Source organism: Apostichopus japonicus, chromosome 21 (assembly GCF_037975245.1).
Source record: "Apostichopus japonicus isolate 1M-3 chromosome 21, ASM3797524v1, whole genome shotgun sequence".
Taxonomy (NCBI): domain Eukaryota; kingdom Metazoa; phylum Echinodermata; class Holothuroidea; order Aspidochirotida; family Stichopodidae; genus Apostichopus; species Apostichopus japonicus.
In genome coordinates this window covers 1,872,848-1,892,820 of record NC_092581.1, presented here as the reverse complement: position 1 = coordinate 1,892,820, position 19,973 = coordinate 1,872,848, and the positions used below count along the sequence as shown (strand labels likewise).

Below are 19,973 nucleotides of genomic sequence, written 5' to 3'. Positions count from 1 at the left end.
AACCAACACGTTCTTTATTAACTTTGAATAAACAACAGATCACCTTTGGATTGCATTTCAACACCATTTTGTCCTTGACTAATTTGTAATTATTAATTCATGCATTGTAAATATGTCATTAGAGGTCACAAAAGTGTTATATTTTCACATTGAGGGTTTTGTTGCATTTGAGGAAACCTACCAATGGGGGGGGGGGAGTTGGAGGGGGGATCAATGCATGTGTTAGTTTTAATATAGTCCAGCCATGTTAACTGAGGAATCTCATCTGTTTATGGTGTACTCATTTCTCACAAAATTAAACAGTTGTACAGAAATACAACCTGGAATTAATTTAGCATATATGCGGTTTTTATCTATCTACAACAATATCACAAAAAAGCTTTGTTGTGCCTGACATCACCCCGAAGTGATTCTGCAGTTACGTAACTTAAAATTTCAACTAGTAGTGTATAGTTTTTGTGTATATCTACAGACTAAATTGGTTGACAAAAAGTAGCAAATTTTGGGTAAAATGGGAAAAGGGTTTGTGTCCTGGTAGATATTAATGGATTAATCAAAAACATAGGTTTTAGATCAGAATTTAATGAGGCATGTTATATGTCGATGACTAAATGTTAACTTAGTGTTGCTCTACATAAACCTTCTATCATGGATATTCAGTTTATGTATGGAAAGCAAGTAAACATATGATAGGAGATAGAACAAGTATCTAGATTAGGGAAGGTTTCTTAACCTCGGTCATTCACCCCCAGGTCCGGCTGAGGCAGGACTCCAAGGTGTGAATAGCTATAATAGGTAATAAACATCAAATTTCCTGAAAGAATATGCCCCAGCAAACCCCCCCCCCCCCCTTTCTTAATGTGCAAAGCATTCATATCGTCAGCTGACAAAGTGTAAAGCCCCTTTGGGGGGGGGAGGGAAGGGGTGTCAATTTCTTAGGGGTAGGAGTAATGGAAATAGTTGTGGAACACTGATCTGGAAGAGGGAAGAGGTTAATTAATTTGTTGGTAATACCGTATGTATAAAGAGGCGAACGTTTCCAACGAGTAACCAGCATCAAAGGACTATGTATATATATTCTCAATTGATGAGAGAAATATTATGTATTTAGCACACTGGAGTCTCCTATAACGTTTCCCTAAAAAACAGCTAAGCTGAATAATAATGAACTCAATTAAATTATTGACATGGCTCCAGAAATTCACCCACTCCAGTCGGTCGAGTGTTTGCATCCCTATGCATGCCGTGTTGACTTTCCCTTGCAATGCAAATGCCACGTACGTAGATTTGACTTCAAGCCTTTCGTCTATCATATTTCCCAAGTCCCCGGGGGGCTCTTGCAGGCCTTTCAAATACAACAGACTTCACACTTGTATGCATACACATACATGTATGCAGAACATACGTCGCAGTTGACTAAAATCAAGTGGTTATAGCCAAGAACTCACCATCAAACAGCCTACAGATTTTTCCTTCCCTCTTTTTTTTTTTTCATTTTTTTTTTTTTTTTTTCTGGGACTGTCTTGCTTTTTTCGTCTTCTTTTTCTCCATCTTGTGAAGAATAGAAAAAGACAAGTTTGAAATTGAATCTCATCGTGAATTTTTTTATACTTTTATCGTTTTTTAGTTTTAAGGGAATACTCAATCCGTCTTTTTTTACCTTTCCTTTTTCTTCTTCTTTTGTTAGGGGGGGGGGGGGGAGGGGGATGTAGCTTCGTTTTAGGTTTGAACCCAGTTGGCATTTAGGAGAAGAGGCAAATTAGCAAGGCACTGAATATAATTATGTACTAATAGGACTCGAGCACGCTCTGAAGGCATTAGTGTATGTTGTTTACATGCTTGCATCTTATGTGTGTGTGTGTTCCTTTCCATTATCGATTATTTTCTGATCTGCAGCCACTTTAGCAAGCTGCTGTACGGCGTACAGTGGTTTGCCCGCTCGCTTGCTTGTATATAATTAACCATGTTTAATAGAACCAGCCTGAATAGTGTATATAGTACATACACACATCCAGGTGTGTATGGATCAGTATTGTTTGTTAACTTTATAGCAGGTGAAGCAGACAATATATTGCAAAACAATCTCATTATTCATGATAAACAGAATCCATTCCAAATTGATTCTGCATTGTGTGTACGGACGGACGTCTTTAATACCAATGTTCCTTTCAGCTTCAAATAAGGAACGAAAAAAACAATTGCATTTTACACTGCATTTGTATTCTAATTGATCGTATTGTTAAATTGGGCGCTCTAGCCTACTCGGAAGCTTTAATATCAAAATTATGCAGAGCTGAGCATTGGAAATATGATATGTTTGTATTGTACACAATACGGTCTATGTTTGTTTCAGTCACATGTGTTATGGTAGTACAGTATAATATGCATGAACATTTTAGGTTAAAAATACATCTATCATTGTGCACTGTGCATAAGAAGTTGTGGGATGCAATCGCAGTCTGTAAATTCCCCTTTGATTTTTTGAAGTTGATGATGGAAGTAATTGCTATATAATCCACTGCTCCCTGAGGTATAGCAGGGTAGTTCTAATTGGGAGTGGAGGGAGGGCAGAGCGGGAGTAAAGGGGCACACTTTTACCAGCTGGAGGCACAGGGGTACCGACATGAGAAAAGAGTTTGCAGACGCTGCAGATTTTTTCAGGTATCTCTTGTTCTTCTCAAACATTTTAGCATAGTAGCAGGTATGAGGTTTATGTTAATATATGTCTATAATATGTCTAATATCAAGCTGCTGAAGATTGTTTGGACATAGAAGAGCAAGAGGTCAAAGGTCATACATCTCTAATCTCCAGGTCAAAATTGTGTCATGTGTCGCCATTGTGATACTGTATGTCGAAGCATTGAAATGATTTTCAGAACTAACATTTAAGAGCAATCCTGTTCTTCCAGATTTAAATTCCTCAAATAAAATAGTGCATTTAATTGTCAAACTATATCCAACAGAAATGTTATGTTAGAGATCTTCCATACCAAACAAGGGTGAAATTAGGCTGTATTTAGCCTTTATTCATTAAAGACTTTTATGACAACATTACAGAATATTTCCCCATCTTCTTATGCAATCTAATGCAACTTGGGTAAGCTATGTGCTTTGTATACATAGTGAGGTACATGTGACATAATATTGTTTTGTACGCATCTAGTGTTGAATTACAGGTATATAGATGTTTATGACCACTGTAAGATACTTACCATGGTTTGAAGCATGTCTTTGTTAAAGTCAAGGAAGATTATATTTGGCCTATACATTAAATAACAATACAGCCTAGTACAAAATACAGTGGCTATACATACTCAATTGTAACAATTTTGCATACACTGCAGGGAGAGATTTAATCAAACCCATGCAGCTTTTACGTGACATCTAAAACTAATAAAAATAGCAAAGACATATATGTGATATGTATAAGACTTCCAACAGTGGGAGTTCAAATGTTCATCTACTGTGCATATGTAGTACAATATCTTCTGCCTGAGATATGCACCGTATGTATATACAACCCACTGTAGCATGGAACATTATAGTGATAATTCCCTCCAAAGATCACCATACTGTATATATATGCCCTTCAAAAATGAAATTTAATATGCACCTCTTTGCCATGGGGAGAATTTCCTCAGCGTACAGATATATGTTCAATGAGCCCAAGTGTACCATATGACAAATTGGAGCATTTTGTTTGTTAGCTGGATGATGAATTTTAATGAGTCGTTGCAATTTACTGCGTACACGGACGGACGGCTAAAGTGCATCACTATATATGTATATGTATATATATATATATATATATACATATATACATATATACATACATATATATATATATATTTTTTATATATATTTTAGTACTCCTGTATTGTTGCTCAGACAGTTTAAGTGTGTGTGTAAATTGTTGATCTTTATCAGGTTTGCCATTTGCAGAGTACATGTTTGGCTGGATCTGTTCAAATTTTAAAAGGTTATCCTTTTGGAATTGTAAATAGTATCAGTTGTAGTCATACTGTAGCTTAATTAGTTTAATTGAATATTGTAATAAGGAGTGGTAATTAATTGTTTACATTAAACTTAATTTAGCTTCATTATGACCTTTCAAAAGGAGAAAACATTAGCATTTCCAGCAGTTTGGGTAAAACTTAGTAGCTTAGCTTATATATTCCTGTTCGGTAAGTCACTGTAATGGACAGTACTTAGGTCTCTGATCATGAATCTTGTAGATACTTTAAAGGAGCATCCCTCTTTTTTGCGATCATAGTTGACTTAACAAGTTTAAAGTTTACTTGAAATTTAAGAGCTGTGTTGTGCTAAATATGCTTCGATCTTTGATGATGTGATTCCTAAAACTGAATCCAGGGTAACACTGAATGCTTGGATGATTTGATTCCAGAAACTGAATGCAAAATGGGTTGATGATGTGATTCCTGAAACTGAATACAAAATGCGTTGGTGATGTGATTCCTGAAACTGAATACAAAATGCGTTGGTGATGTGATTCCTGAAACTGAATACAAAATGGGTTGATGATGTGATTTCTGAAACTGAATACAAAATGGGTTGATGATGTGATTCCTGAAACTGAATACAAAGTGCGTTGATGGTGTGATTTCTGAAACTGAATACACAATGCGTTGATGATGTGATTCCTGAAGCTGAATACAAAATGCATTGATGATGAAATTCCTGAAAACTGAATACAAAATGCGTTGATGATGTGATTCCTGAAACTGAATACAAAACAGGTTGATTATGTGATTCCTGAAACTGAGTACAAAATGCATTGATGATGTGATTCCTGAAACTGAATACAAAATCTGTTGATGATGTGATTTCTGAAAACTGAATACAAAATGCATCGATGATGTAATTCCTGAAACTGAATCCAACATAGCAATGAATGCGTTGGTGATGTGATTCCTGAAACTGAATACAAAATGCATTGATGATGTGATTCCTGAAACTGAATACAAAATGCGTTGATGTGATACCTGATACTGAATCAAACATAGCACTGAATGCTGCTGCTTTAAAGGAGCTTACAGTACCGAAATGTTGAAATGCCAACAATGTTATTTTGCACTACAATTTAAAATGCATCATAAACTTTGGTAACTTATGGAAACATATATAGTATGCCTCTAAGTTGGAGTCATCTACCAGCTAAATGGTAGTGGATTTCACTGACATTAACTTTGCCAACTGCATAAAAAAAAGGTACCTGTATTTTTCTGTGACTAGACGCTAAGAGGTGAAACACATTTAAAATTTGGTGTAACAATCTTCAAATTAGCCAGTCAGCACTTCAGAACCTCAGATAATCCCCATATTAACACTTGTGTTATCTATAGATATCACCAGGGCATAATTTGGAACTCAAATTTTGTGTAACACTTTTCAAATGCTCTGAAGTTTTTCTGTCACTGAATACTATAGTTCCTGTTCACGTAGAAAACTGATATACATCTTTACACTTGAACAGCAACATGATTATTTTGTCTATAGCACTATGAGGTTCTGTACTGGATAAATGATTCCCTGGATATAATTTGGTTGCATGTTTCCCAAGCCTGCATTGGGTCAATAATTTGCCAGATATAATTTCGAAATTAAGGACAAACTGTGAAAGGAAACCAGAAATAACCATGCTATGAAACCCATAAATATTTTTCTTTAAAATTTTTTTTTTTTTTTTTACATTTTTCCAAACTTTTCTATCAATTTTGTCAACTTCATCCACGATTGCGGACAATCACTCGGTCAGCCAGTAGAACATTGGAAATAACCCCACTAAACAAAGATATACATTTATTCGTACATTCTGTGACATGAAAAGGTAACTTGTGATCTGAGTAATGTGTTGACATTCAAGAATATCAAGTTCATATCATCATATGGGTGCTATTTTTATTTATTTTATATTTTTGGCTTTTTTTCTTCCATTTCTGGAAGGGCTTTGTATTCTCTAGGGGTGGGGTAGGATTTCTATGCCAGAAGTTTCAGTCTTTAGTTTTGTGAATAATTCACTGGATATCTTCTTTTTTTTTTTAACACAGAGGCCATTGTAAGGTACAGTAGCTTAAATTTTGAGAGTACTCGGTTGCTGGGAAATTGGAGTACTGCCGGATTGCTCACTGCAACTGGTCAGGCAAAAAATCTTTGCGAAGGTGGCGAAAAAGTCGTTTTGAGAAAAAGAAAATGGTTGAACAAATTGATGTGTTTTAGAAATGGTGTGAAGAAATGGTCATTTTGTTGAATAATTCAAGTGAATTGAGTCGAAATTTAGGATTATTGCTGGCAAGGGAAATAGATAGAATAATCTAGAGAGCAGTATTATTTAAATGAAGAGAGTGGATTGAGATGTGTGATGCTGATTTTGGGGGAAGGAGCTAGGGAGGGTTTTCTTAAGAAAGGCTTGTTGAACCCTATTCTCTGGATGCACACATATTACAAACTGTTATCCAGTTTATTTATGCTACTTGGAAGCAACTGGTCTGAGTTGGTTGGCAATTTTCCAAACCTGCCAAGCATTTCTCAGAATAAGGACCACAATTGATCAAACTAACACACTCTCTAAAACCTATTTTGGAATTGCTAGCTAATTAATACTAGCATCTAATGACAACTTTTTATATTCTGTATAATTTATCCAGTGAGTATAAAGAAGAAGAAAAAATTGATGAGGGCCGACCCTTTGAAAACAAAAGGGAAACAGAATCAGACAATATTCACAGCCTTGGGCATTGAAATCTACTTTGCTTTGCTATACAGTAGCTTTAAGCTTATTTTATTTGTTATTAATTTATCTTTATTAATAATACCAGCATTTATATCCGGGGTTCGATATTCTCCATCATCTGTGTACCGATTGAGCATGCATAACAGATTTTTTGTAAAGTTTTTTTTTCATTTTTTTATTTCTATTAATACCTTCCTTCACATTAAAAGTATCTTCAAGTTAATATCGGCAACCTTGATGGAGAGAGAAGAGTCCAAGGGCTACATTGAAGTTGATGCAGCATGCATTTTCCAGAGGTTACATAGAATCATATAGCCTGTAGTTTTCCATAGGGAACAGGCTTAATTTAGCAAGGGATTTGGTATCTAAACAGCAGACCGTTAGGAAAGGGTATCTTGTGCTTCTTGGATCGAATTCATATGCACTGGTTACCGTGAGAGAACGTCGTTGCTGATGGGAGCTTGTAAAATACCTTCTTTTGGCTCGTGGGGGGGGGGGGGGGGTGGTTGGGGGTTACGAGATTTGAGGGTAAACGAAAAGAGGTTATGTAAAGCTGAAGGTATTTACAGGGATCAAATATTGAAATGGATTGAGAAATGCTAATTGAATTTGAAGGGTAAGGCTTAATATTAACAGTAGTACTTTAGGTGGACAAAATATATATATCTATATATATACATATATATATATATATATGTATATAGATATTTACTTCATGATTTAAGTCACAGAAACCTTTGGCAATAAAATTTATTACAGATCTATGCTTTTGTGTATATTCTTATGCAGATAATATAGGTAAGAAATATACCTCTGCATGTTTAAATGACAACATTGGAAGAAGAATGCTGAAGGATATATTTTGGTAGTCTTTAATACCCCATCCTCTCCCCCCTTCCCCCCCCCCCCCCTAAAGTAAAAATTGCATACATATAGCAGCTTGAAAAGTGATAGAAAAGTAACTTTCTGAATATTGGGCTGCATTTTAGCAGTAAATGGAAGTTAATTCTGTGTAGCACATGCTTCCACTAATTAGCATATATGACAACATTTACTTGTCTAAATTAAAATTCTGAATACAAAAAAGAAATATTCATCTTAATTGCCACTATGATGCATACACGCACTAACATGCAGCCCTGCCAGATGCAGTCATAAGCATTCCCCTAAGCTTTAAGGAAAAAACTTCACATATATATCGTGAACAGACACGCTGTCAGGACGAAGTTTTGACCTAGCGGTGCGGAAAATTTTAAGAACGACTCTGCCTCCGAAATGGCCCTTTATTAAGTCAAGAAAAGGTCAGGGGTTCGAGGAGGAGACAAACAGTCCACTTTAGTTTTGTAAGCAAATAGGACAATATTACCGAGAGGAATTGGAAGATTAGGTGCACATGAAAGCGTACATACTGTATACTATAAAAGACTTTTAAATTTAGGAGAGGTGCATTATGGGGGACTTGTTAGTTTTATTATGTCTCTTTCGTCGGGGTAAAAGCAGAATCGTGAAAGATCAAAGACTTTATAGCGAGAGTTGTTTATTGTATGTTTACGTCGTCAGAGCGTAACAGGAAGAAAACATTGTTGCTATTTATTTTAGATCTGGCATGCATGTGAAAAAGTATAAATTGTGAGTCGTAACAATGCACTATGTAATCCCAAGCTGGATGTCAAAAGCTATTTTTTTTTTTTTTATTGTTCATGTAGTGATTGATATGTAGAGTGATTTCATAAAATATGGTTAAAATGTATTTTTGTTAAATGATAATATCATATAGCAAGAAAAAGTACTAAAACAGGTTTTAACAGGAAGTTTTAGAGAAAGTTGTATTGTTGCCCTGGCTGCCTGCTCTTCGTGTAAGGGTAACTTTAGGCAGAATGTTAGTCTTGGTACATGTCATAGCCCAAGATAAATTATTGGGTGTTGGAAATGTTTTACACATATCTATTCTGGTTTTTCAGATACTGTATATTGAGCTGTAAACTAAGTGCTAAATCTCAGGATTGCTCCTTTAAGGCTTAATTGATTATGATGTGTTTCTAGTCCCCCAGTATAGCCTGCATAATGTTACTAATCCATTGTTCTAAACATTGTAATCATCAACCCAAATGTATCCATTTTTTTACATAACATATCATATAAATAACAGCACAATATCCTAGAATATCATTCCATATTGTTGCTTATAAATATGCTAGTACTGTAGGTCCCAAAATGGACACTCATGTTCAGAAATTCTCGTGGCCAAAAATCATTGCAAGTTCCCACAGACATTTTCCCAAATTACAAAATACGCAAATATATAGCAGTTACTGTGTACTTGCTTTGGGGAGCATGCAGTGCCCCAATAATATTTGCCAATAATACTTAAGTAGTAGTAATATGGGGCTTTCGTTAGGAAGGCATGCCATGCCAATCTTTATTGACTGAACGATTGTCACCCATTCACCGATGATGCGTTTATATTCTTAACGTCTACTGGTTAAAAAATGTACAGCTGTACTTGTTTTCTCTTTTCATTTCTATACTTTTGTGCTCCAATGGTGAAATTCCACTGATATGTAAGCCATCATTAAGATTTCGAGGCCTGTATATATATACATACAAGCGATCCCTAACTTGTTTTGAGACCATTAATTGTTACGATAAGCAACACTGTACTGTATACCAAAACATCGCCTGCAGCCTATCACAATTGTAGTGCATCAATCTCGGCATTCCTCAATTTCATATATTCTCCGATGAATCGATACCTTGCCAAATTTTCGAGATGTGTATCATAAAGCTTCTGATTGTTTACATTGTTCCAATTTTCCTGTGACCTTATTTTGCAAATGTGGTGTGTATGATTAGAAGATCGGTGGTATTGATTCTATGACCTTATTTTTTCTTCTCTTCTTTTTTATTTATTTTTTTTGGGAGTGAAACGTGGTTGAAGTAGGAAACCAGGCAACGGTTAAGAGAGGAGCTGCGAGAAGAGTTTAAGTTTGCCGTAAAATGTCAATATGCAAAAGTTGTGTAACGAACTTCATTAACAAGTCCTACTACGGTTAGTTTCCATTCCTCCTCTCGTCAGAGATACGAAGAGTCTTGGATACGAAGAGTCTTCTTCCCCGCGCTGCCTTACAGTGCGGTTCGGCAGAATTTTCCACAAAAATCAAACGGTACCTCTCGGAATGAACCCAGACAGATGTCATTATAGCGATGACGTACATTCAAAAGAAACTAGCAACAACCAACAGAGAGAGAGAGAGGCTGAGGTGGAGAGGGAGGAAGGCTAGTCCCTTGTGAATGTCAAGCAAACACTGGGCAATAAAAAGTTGAAAAAAATTATTACTTGTGTGGTCAAGAAGACAAGAGAAACTACAGAGTAGTCGGCTTCAAAGGGAATTCACCAAAGTGAACCTGTTGTCAAATGTAGAAGTTAATTATAAAGCTATTGACGGGATACTTTGTTGGAGAGGTTCAAAAAGTTTCATTTTTTTTTTGTTCGCTTTTGGTTGTTTTTGTTATTCACTTTTTTAAATTTTCTTCTTCTTGTTTTTTCTTTGTTGGGGGGGGGGGGGGAGGGGGAAGAGGAGCAGCAAATTGGTAAATTTGATGTACTGTTCAACCGAAAGAAATAGTAATGCAGTACTTTCTCTCCCTCCATCTTGTAAGGAGCCGTTTTTGTATTGTAGCAATTTAACCTTCGAAACCTTCAATGCCTCATGAAGAATACAATTTTGAGTTGACAATAACTAGCAGTGCAAGGTTGGTTTAAAACAAATTCTGGAAACTTGTCTATCAGAAAATGCATCAACAAATTTAGGCTAGATATAGAAGATTGAAAGTTAAGAAATTATGAACATTTACAGCTTGTATCTTGTTAAGCTAGCTGACACTGTAGCTACCTCACTCCCCCCCCTCCCTCCCCCCCGGTTATAATTCGACCCAAGAGTTGAATAATTGAAAAATTACGTAGTAGTTTTACCATACAGGAACCGTACAAGATGCATCATTTGTATAGCCTGTACATCACGACACAGGACCTCATACTTAAGAATATTCGCAGTACAGTAGACCTGCAAGAAATTTGCATAAAATGCATATTTATATGTATACTCTAAAGGCTTTTCGCCAGTCCAGTTGTATTTCCAATTTAGTTCGTTTTGGTCCATGTAGTTTTGTGAAGTTTGTTGCGCTTCTTGGTCACCTCTAGGAAGATACCTGATATCTTGTTATTGATACCGTACTCTGTAGGTCAAACTTGCATCAGGATCACGCGGTGTCAGAAGTGGGATCCTTTTTCGCTGCACCATGTTTTTTTTTATTGTTTCCTGTGAGCAAAAACAGAGTGATATTGATGTTCCAAATCATTCCTTCTCCAATCAGTTTTGCATGGCTATAGTTATAATCATATCAATTTAGTAATATTTCTATACTTTTAATTTCTTTTAGTGATTCAGGGATATTCAGTATGACTGACTGCAAAACTGTCTGTTACGCAACTGCGTATTGTGGGCATGGATGATTTATGATTTCCCCTGACAGACTTATGACCCGAAGATTTGGTCCGCTGGCGCTGCTGGCAGTCGTCTTATATGAAATGGTCAGCAATTTTCAAGCATATTAGGATAAAATCATCAGAGTGTTGGGTTTAATATACCCTTTCCTTGTACATGCAATCTTATGTATATTCTTTGCATTGAACAACCCATGGGATATTGTTTGGAAGATATTTTTAGTCTACGTAATAGTCTTGTTTACCTTTGGAAATTTAAGATTGGTGTTGTACACAAGTTTTAATATTTCTGTGCAAATATTATGACCCATATAATTTATCCTGTGATATCCTGTGATATTATTAATTTTAATATTTGCAATGTTAGTCTCATTGCCTTCCACAGAAGAGAGGGGTAGAGTGGGGTTGGAGGGGTCAGGCAAGTGTTGGTCAGAACCCCCCCCCCACCCCCATATATAAATAGGAAGTGTACAGTAGCTCTGAGCCTCCGTTGTCATCCTGGATATGTTTTCAAGTTATCAGCCTTTATGGGCCTTTATATAAATTAGGGGATGATCAAGTGACAGCACATGAAATCCAGGGATTTTTCAAATGTGTTAGGGGTAGTCGTTCACATACATAAATTATAATGATTGTTAATTGGGTCTGTGGCTCCATTTAAGACTATTGAACTTGGTAGGCAGTGAGGTTATGTACAGGCAGCTACTTTAAAGGAACCACAAACCTGTGCAACCATCATCATTGGTCTACGTGGTATCACAAACAACTTCCCAAAACAGCTAAGAACAATCATATTCCTCCATCTGGGAGATATTACAGATGTGATGTGTCACATAAGACTGAAGACTTGATCAAGTCTAAATATGGCACGGTCAAGCCACATATGCTTCAATTCTCTATGTTTTTGTTTTTTTGTTTGTTTTTTTGTCTATGTTTATTTTTCTGTAAAGGAGATGGGGTTTACAAATGGTGACTCTAAAATATTGAACCTTTCAACCTGAACAAGTGATGATATTGGTTTCAGTGTCAACAAAGTTCAACATTTTATTTTGAAAATATGAAAGAAAAACAAAGTGAAAGTAAAAAAATTCAGATCTTAGTAGCAAAATGTACATCACTGATTTACCAAAATGGCAGCTCCCATACACAAGTTTTAAACTCCGCATATCTCCTAAACGGATGCAAGAGTTTTCGAAGAGCTCTGTTAATTTTGGAGGAGTTGTTTCTTGGCAAATGTCATTTTTAGCCAAAGATGATAGTTGGTTCTGTGTCTCCTTTAAGTTCTTAATTTCCTTAAATTGTTTGCATGTACTTTAAGATTACCACGCAAGGGTAGCAGACGTGTATATCTTGTTGACGTAGATATAGGTGAAAGGTATCAATTTCCACAATGGTTTTTGTTCTAATTCAGTCATGAAATATGAGAAATATCATTTAGTTGAGAGAGAAAACAGTACCTTGACTGGCTTAAAACACATTTTTTTTTGTATATGACTGCATAATTTTGAAACTCTTTCGTGATTACATTACCTTGTCTTTAAGTACACGATATTTAAGTTATTAAAGTCCCTATGTTTCCCTCCATCCCTCCTCCACCTCCACCCCCTCCTCTCCTATCCTCTCCTGCAAAAGGGAGATAGTAAACAAAAAGAAAATTGTAAACATTTCGCGGAGCCGTTAACGAATATATATATATATATAAGCACACACAGCAGGAGCTGCATATATATGCCTTTAATCATATATATATATATATATATATATATATATATATATATATATATATATATATATATATATATATATATATATATATACTGTAGACGTGGTGTTGACACATATGTACTGCAGCAGTATATCAGGCTTGTGATGTCGGTAAAAGCAGGTAATTGGTTTAACAGTGCTTACTACACTTTGGCTGTATAATGAGTAAGAGGTTGAGTCATGTTCATCACTTTTGCCGTAGAGACTGACGACACACAGCCAAACGAGCGCTATCAGTCTGGCAATGCTTGTTTCCTTAATTTACAACATCGGCAGGAAAAACGAACCTTTTTACGGAGAGAGATCTTGTTTTGCCTAAACGTAATCCGAGTCGATCGCGAAGCGAGAGCTCTGTATACATCATATATACAGCCCCGCATCGGCAGAGCGAAGCTCGAATGCAATTTAGGAGATTCTCAATTTAGTCTGATAATCAATAGAATATGTGTGACTTTACAAACCGGCTAACCCCCCTGCTAGTTGGGAATATAGCAGTAAAGAGTGTGTACTGTTTGTGCTGTGGCTATGGTTTATAATGCATCTGGAGCAGTAGTTAGAATACATGGTAAATATTCCGACTCGATGCTACGTGCTTGCGCTCGATAGCTGTATCTGCTACGACCGTCATGCGTGGGGTGGATGCATGTAGGTGACTTTTGCAATTATAATGCTGTAATTGGATTTACTGTGTGCATGAGCTAAGTGCATGTCACAATTAGCACTTTATGAGACTATATGTGGTCGCATCCTGTTCGCGTGAGGTGTAAGTATGAACAATGAAGTACACTAATTGCCGTCAGAGACCTTTCCGGTATAGCCTAAATGAATGACACTTTTTGGTTTAATAAAATCTGAAGTATCGTTTAGGAGTTTGTCCATTCACTCGTCCATCCTGTCATTTTAATGTAAAAGTCAGTTTTCACCATATGTGAGTTACATGGAAAAGAATGTAAATATATACTGTGAGAACATGCAGGAACTAAAACCCATTTCTAGACTTTACTCATGAGCCCACCACATATTCCTTTGAAAAGAGGGTGGGTGGATGGATAGGTGGGTTGGTGGATAGGTAGGTAAATGGATGGAACGATGGGATGCATGGATGGTGGGATGGGATGGGATGCTATTTCCAACTATCAGTTTAAACTGAACCCAATCACTCATGATTTTAGAATGAGATCTAGTATAGCTTAAAGGTGTATGAACATCTTGAAACTAAAATAGCATTATAACACATTCCTCAGATGTTCCTTTAAAGTTGCATATTTTATTTGGGTTATTGCCTAAAAGTTGTGTTTAAACTGAACCCAATGGCTCATGATTTGAGATTGGGAACTAGCACATCTTAAAGATGCTATTTTGGTCGTGAAACCAAAATTGTATTACAAAACATACCAACAGTATAAGTTTTCCATTGGTTTTTATTTCTGAAACTATATGACATACAGTATGTAATGAAGACTAAAATTCTCTCTACATTTAAGTAAAAAAATTATTACAGTATACTTGTGGACATTTTTGTGATCACACAAGTGCTAATAATATAATGCCCCCTTTTTTTCCCATAATTAACCTTAATTTTTTTGGGTGGATATTTGGTGAATTATAAAAACAGAATGCAATTGATTGACAGGTAAAATATTAAGCCTTTAGCTCATTTTGTGTTGAACCAACAAGAGGTTGCGAGTAAGTCAGACTGCAGGGAGTATATGGTGCAAAAAAAAAAAGTTTCAAGTTTATTTTAATTTAAAAAGAAAATTGTGTTTCTTTCAGTAAGGATAAGGTTTCAATAAGGAGCCTAAATGCAAAATTGTGCTATAATTTTTTAACTACATTTGCGTTAGTGCAACTCTAAATCTTGCCAATATTTTACGATCTACTTAACATGCTTGCGTGCGAGGCAGATCTCCCCCGGCATCACCACCTCTGGCTATGCCATCAGGTTGTAGAAATCAACTATCAAAAATTAAAGGCACTGATTCGAAAAGTTGTACTTCTGTGGGATATGCATCATATGCGCCAACAGTGCCATGTACTGTGTGAATAGGATGCAATATTTTGTACTCCATACACATTTCTGGCCATGTACTGTGTATAGCATGCAATATTTTGTACTCCATACACATTACTGGCCATATACTGTGTATAGCATGCAATATTTTGTACTCCATACACATTTCTGGCCATGTACTGTGTATAGGATGAAATATTTTGTACTCCATACAAATTTCTGGCCATATACTGTATATAGGATGCAATATTTTGTATTCCATACACATTTCTGGCCATATACTGTATATAGGATGCAATATTTTGTATTCCATACACATTTTTGGCCATATACTGTCTATTGGATGCAATATTTTGTATTCCATACACATTTCTGGCCATATATACTGTATATAGGATGCAATATTTTGTATTCCATACACATTTCTCACAGTGGGTATTGCACTGTGCTAATCTGCTGAGAAATAATCTCTGTTGTTTTTTCATCTCCATATCAGCCTTGTTGCAAGAGATTTTGCAGCTGCTGCAGTTTGTTTTTATGTTTTTTTGGTGGAATGGCTCAGCAGTATGTATCTTCTAGGATGAGGAGTGTGTGCACACAGATTATTGCACTAATCCTAACTGCAGTGAATTGGAAAATGCAAGGTTATGAGATAAAAATTTATCATGAGATGCACTGGCTGGCCCGTATCATCTCTCTACCAGCAAAGAATCCCATCATATGTATAGTACCAATATATACAAACAAACACATTCCTATTATTATATTATCCTTATATATATATATATATATATATATATATATATATACATATATATGAAATCAGTCTACGGGGATATTTCTCTGGTCATCGTAACCAGATCCTTTGTATCAGATGGACAGGTCCTTGAGATGTCTTATCAGTGACCCAATCTGTCAGGTGCTTGTGATAAGTTTGCCCCAGCGATCATTGGCTTCATGTGAAAAGCAGTGAGATACTGGATCTAAAATTACTTTTAACGTATACGGTAATGCTATACCCTGCCATTGTACAAACCATTGGCCGTTATCTACTGAAGATATGGATCAAATCAGTAGGACTTGTGTATACATGTACGAACAAAGTTTTACTTCAAGTTTTTAAGGGGAGCAATGGATATATGTCGACACCTCGAAATATTGTCTAGCTGCTTCAGTAGATTTTAAAACGATCGAAATATTTGAATGGCAAAGAAGAAGAATGTGTAGTCAACAGTAGAAAAGAGGTCACCAATGCAGCCTCTAAATATTCTAAAAAGTTGGATAATTAAACCTAGTCATCCATGCTCAAAAATTCAACGAGCAGTGTATACCGGTCAAACTTAGTGAAGTTTGTCCTCACTGAGAAATTTTAAATATCCTTAATGTTTGCATATAATTTGGAGAGTCAGAACATTAGGAAAGTACTTTTAAAAACTCTCAGCAATATTTAGCCTGCAAACATTTGGGTCCAACACTGATGATGATTTTAAAAAAATAGGATAGTTTGCAATAAAAAGCACTTTGTTTATTACTCTGTCATTTTCAGAATACTGAATCTCAGTACAGTTGTGTACTACGTACAGTAGCTCTTATTCGGACAATATGATGCAGTAGATCGCCCCAAAATACTACATTCTCCCCCTCACCCCTCCTCTCCCCCTCCCACCCCCTCTTAACACTATGTTTGTCATAAACAGCTTTAAAGAAGAACCCACCCAAATTGTATCCTAGTAACCTCAAGAGAGAGAGAGAGAGTGCAATGCAATGTGTGTACTTCTTGAATATACAGTATATGTATGCAAAGAGTTCCATCTGACCACATGTCAATTTTTATACCCGGTATACAAGGTAATTACTTCAGTGGCTAGAAAGCCTCTAATACAAAATTCCTACCCCGAAAGATCAAACTTGTCTTGAATCAAAACATTTTTGATGAAGGACAGGTACTTTGCAAATGAAATTAAACAGCAATTACGGTTCTCTTTCTAGCCAAATTAACTCAAAACCACTATCATGCATTTAGAAGGGTCTCTACAGAGCCACATTCAAACACTTTTTGTGCTGCTGCTGCGCGGTAGTGTGGGAGTTAGGCGAAGTGATTGTCGTTCTATCGGTATAGATGTATAGCCTCGTACTTTTCTATGGAGTGTTAAGACACTGTCGCAAGCCATAGGCAATTCTTTGATGCATGCAAAGTGTTTAATGTTCCACTGCGCCATATCGTCACAGAGAGTACAAATGACGTTATGAACTTCACCGGGTGATTTTTTTATTTTTTTTTTATTATTATTTTTTTTAAAGTGCTGGAGAGCTGTATAGTTGCCTCCAGGCATATATATGTGATTGAAAGACCTCCATAATTATACAATGTGTCTCAGGGATATAAGTAGCTGTTTTTAGCAATATTTGGCTAACCTTGGATTATAGATATCTGTATTTTTATAGATGTCGTTTCAACCAGATATTTTCGTCCGGTTCGTAAAGTTTATAGAGAGGATTAAAAAAAAATGTATTTATATATTTGAGTTGACATTTCCTGAAACGTTTGTTAAACAAACATTCTTCCTTGAAACAAGAGTAGTAAATTCTAATATTTTCTAATACATGCGAACACGGTGGATGAACTTACCTACTGACAAGATCTTTAGACTATATGTTCGAGCTGATTCCACAAAGTTAATTACTATGCATGATATGAATTAATTGGAATAATGACAGTTGTCAGATATTCGAAAAGACATCTGGTAGCGAATAAGAACCTGGAATATAGATAATCTTTTAAAATGTAACCAATTCAATAGGTTAAAATAGATTTAACATTGTTTATATATCATACGTATCTCGGCTTCACAGTCTTCTTGGCTAAGATTAAGTGTAGCATTATGTTCCCCTTGTAGGGGAACCGGGATTCCATGATACACACCTGATGATGATCACACAGTCTCCATGCAAGGGGGACTGGGGCTGAGAGCGGATCAGTGGGTTTGTTGTTTGGTTTTCGTGCCCAGGTTCTTTCCTGGGTGGCTTTATAGTATCAAAAGTATAGACTGAGTTGAGATAACTGTAGGTATGATCAGCACTATACCGTCGCTACTTAATTCAATTGCTCGGTCTTGATTGCTTCAATTTCAAGAAGGGAAGCTGGATAGATTAAACATTCAATTAAGCTTTGAATGTGGGTGGGTGGGTGGGTAGATAGCTAGACCGGTAGCTAGGTACAGTAGTTAGCTAGGTAGGTAGATCAAGACTCCATCATAGTTTGCACTGTGTAATCTCTTTTTGTGTGCATCTCCTACATTATGTTTTATGTTTATAATTTCTTGGATTCTTCTGTATTATTACGTTTATAAATATTATTTAACAAATATGAAAATACAACTTACTGATACCCCTACCTATATATATTTACATTCAAATCAGAACACTCTTATACATTCTTAGCCTGTAAATCTTCATTTACTGAAGTATACTGTACATTTGTATTAATCTACGCACACGCAACACCGTTGGGGTCATACTGGTTCCAGAATTCAGATATGCGTGGACACTAGGAGCATTTAACATAGCACGGACAGAATACCTAGCAATCTACAGGCGTGTTTACGTAACACAAATACATAACACAAATCACGCCACAATTTCCTACCGTTCGTTAAACTAAATATCCTTGGGCATAGACATGAGAAATATAGATAGAGAGAGCAAATTATGGGAGAGAGAACCAAGCAATCCTTGTAACTTACTCAGCATCATTGGCTGTCTGTCTGTCTGGGAATTTATAAAAAAATAATTACGACGTATTTGACATGTAGTAAGAGATTTCATCTTACAGATACAACATTTCCCCTCCTAGTAAGTAGCTCATTTCCTGACAAATGGCCATGGCACAGAAATGAAATTAGTAGGTGGAGAAAAGAACAGGTTGAGATATTAGAAAACCTATTCTTGCATGTGCATTACCCTCCCACGCTCTCTCTCTACAACCAGACAATCGTCGGTACACGGCGAAATAAAAGCGTGGAGGGAGTTTTCTTTTTTTTTTGCTTTTGCAAGGTTCCAACATATCACTATGTTACTTTTTCTTTAGGTAGAATATAATCCCATAGGATTGATGCCTGGCAATTAAAGCAGAGCAGCTAGGTCATCCAGTGAGAAAACCTGCGCTATCGGCATAGGCAGTCTCCCCCTCGCCGACTCGGTCTCGAGACCGGAGAAATCAATTTCGAGCAAAACTGTACAAGTACCTCGGGTTTCTCTGTGCCTTTGAAAATTTATTTATTATTAATGCGGTACCGTATAGGTTTGGCCATTTTCATTTCGATCTTACTGTTTGTTATTTCTGTCGAGGGTCACCTGCAGGGCGGAAAGAGGTTATTGGAGGAAGCAAAAGTTTCCTTTTTTTTTACGATATGAAATATTGATTTCGTCGTTCTGATTTTTTTTTTTTTCCGTCATCTTTCGGATTCTTTTTGCCATCGGGTTGATTCATTTAGTAGAAATGATTTGAATTAGATAAATTTTTAGATACAATTTGCTTTTTGATGAGGGTATAAAAATCATTTCCATCTGCTATAATTTTGATGATTAATATTTGAAGGACAACACAACAGAGATAATTTAATTTTTAAGAGTTTGTGCAAACTTACGCTGCAACCGAAAGTAAAGCCGAAATTAATAGCAGCATGTTAGTATACTTGTTATATATTTTTTTGGAAACACAAGAGTCAGGAAATCTAGAATGTTTAGTGAAGATTTAACTCTATCCTAGAGTGGTGGGAGTTATCAAACTATGGCCTCCCAAGAAGGGTGTCCATGCACATATGGAGGTTAGAACTGATTTCGCTCTTCTGCATATTTCCAACTCGGTCTCTCTCCAAGTTATATATTGCACATTTACCCTGGTTGTTTCTTTTCCAGTACTATGATACTTAAGGACATAAATA

General features: G+C 36.1%; 1 protein-coding gene across 9 annotated transcripts in view; it reads left to right on the top strand.

The window, feature by feature from the left end:
• LOC139963286 (syntaxin-binding protein 5-like) overlaps window positions 1-19,973 on the top strand; it is a 96,766-nt gene that overhangs the window by 11,473 nt on the left and 65,320 nt on the right. The gene's annotated exons all lie outside the window — the stretch shown is intronic.